Source organism: Gossypium raimondii, chromosome 9, assembly GCF_025698545.1.
Source record: "Gossypium raimondii isolate GPD5lz chromosome 9, ASM2569854v1, whole genome shotgun sequence".
Classification (NCBI taxonomy): domain Eukaryota; kingdom Viridiplantae; phylum Streptophyta; class Magnoliopsida; order Malvales; family Malvaceae; genus Gossypium; species Gossypium raimondii.
In genome coordinates, this window is record NC_068573.1 from 26,913,703 (window position 1) to 26,915,901 (window position 2,199).

Sequence of the window (2,199 nt, forward strand, 5' to 3'; positions counted from 1 at the left end):
ACTCCAACGGGTCCTCAATATAGTTAAGTTCTCTTTCCATGATTAATTCTTATAAATTGGTAACTATAGAACAATCATCAATTGTGTCAGGAAATCGCATAGGCTTAAAAACATTAAATGTTACCTGATCGTCCTGAACACGCATAGTGAGCTCACCCTTCTGCACATCAATAAGGGTTCTTCTAGTTGCTAGGAAAGGCCTTCCTAGAATGATTGACACCTTTTTATCTGCTTCAAATTGTAGAATAACAAAGTCAGTAGGAACAATAAATTTATATATATGTACCAATACATCCTCGATTTTTCCTTGTGAATGTACTAAAGATCGATCTGCTAATTGAAGTGTAACCGTAGTAGGTCCAACTTCACCTATCCCCAACTTCCTACATATTGACATGGGCATCAAGTTGATACTGACACCCAAATCACATAGTGCCTTACCACAATATGTTGCTCCAATGTTGCAAGGTATGGTAAAACATTTAGGATCTTTCAACTTCGGGGGTAGTCTATCTTGAAGATATGCACTACATTCCTTTGTAAGGGCTACCATCTCAAATTCTCCATGTCTTCGTTTCTTAGACAAGATATCCTTCATGAATTTGACATAGTTTGGCATTTATTCAAGTGCTTCAACCAATGAAATGTTGATATGAAGTTGCTTAAGTACGTCTAGGAACTTCTTGAATTGGACTACCTGCTTCTGCTTCTGAAGTCTTTAAGGGTAGGGTGTTGGAGGATTCTTTACTGGAACTAGTTGATTCATCTTCTGTGGCAATTCTGCATCTAACTGAGTTGTTAGTATATCAAAATTAACTTGTTCGGGGATTACCTTATCAGTTTTTGCAAATTTTGGTTCTGGTGAATATGGAATTTCAACACTCGGTTGAACTTCCACTAGATCTTAAGCATTAGCTGGCTCCTCCTCAACTTCGATACTGTTGGGCACTAATGTCTTTCCACTCTTCAATGTCAACACTTTACAATGCTCATTTTCGGGGTTTCTTGGATTCTCCGTATCACCAGGCAAAGTACCTTGTGGTCAGTTTCTCAGTTCAGTTGCAAGCTGGCACATTTGGTTTTCTATGTTTTTCAATGTAGTTCATTGGCTTTGGATTAATGCTTCATTCTTGGCTATGTATACCTTCAACAAGTTTTCTAAGCCATTGGATGGTTTAACTTGAGGTTGTTTCTGAACTTGTTGGGTAAAAATAGGTGGTTGGGTCGGTCTAGGTTGGGCGTATGTGTTATTGGGTCCAACCCTTAGTTGCTTCAGGAGAAATTAGAGTGGTTTCACCATGATGGGTTATAGGAATTGGATTGTAGTCCTTGCTTTCCTAGATTTTGGTTCTGGTTACCCATGTAATACACGGATTTTTGGTTCGATGGACATTCTTCGAATAGATGTCTTTCCCCATAATAGACACAAGTTACATTTTCAAATTGATTCAGTGGTTCTGATGTAAAACTACTAAAACCATTAGTGGTAAAATTTTTAAGCATTAAGGAAATCGAAGATACCTAAGATGCGAGTGAAATGAGTGGATGCACTTCATGTATTCTAGCGACTCATCTTCCTGACGCTGCTCGATTGGTTGGTCATTGATAATTGTTGCTGGCAACCCTCTCAATGATTTTATAAGCCTCGTTATAAGACTTAGAAATGAGAGCACCATTAGCAGAGGCGTCCACTACCATCCTCGTGTGAGCATTGAGACCGTTATAAAATGTCTCAAATTGGATGCAATGAGGGATTCCGTGATGAGGGCACTTTCGTAATAATTCTTTGTACCTTTCCCATGTCTCATATAAGGATTCATCATCCATTTGTTGGAAAGTAGTGATTTCGTTCCATAACTTAGCATTCTTGCTAGGTGAGAAATACTTCATGAAAATTCTTTTTGCTAACTCTTGCCATGTGGAAATGGAATTTGATGGAAATAAGTTCAACCAGGCTCGAGCTCTGTCCCTTAGCGAATATGAGAACAACTTTAATCCTAGTGCATTTTCTGGCACTCCGGCTAACTTGAAAGAATCGCTTACCTCCATGAACAGTCTTAAGTGAAGGTGAGGATCTTCAGTAGGCATTCCACTAAATAGGCCCACTATATGAAGCATCTGAAAATGACTAGCTTCAGCTCAAATTATTGTGCCTCGATTTTGAGTCTCCTAATACCCATATAAAGATCTTGAAATACT

General features: G+C 38.6%; 1 non-coding gene across 1 annotated transcript; it reads left to right on the plus strand.

The window, feature by feature from the left end:
- Window positions 1-1,753: 1,753 nt before the first annotated feature.
- On the plus strand, window positions 1,754-1,859 carry LOC128032880 (small nucleolar RNA R71). The gene has a single exon (XR_008189220.1). It is a non-coding gene; the product is annotated as a small nucleolar RNA R71 (small nucleolar RNA).
- Window positions 1,860-2,199: the final 340 nt, after the last annotated feature.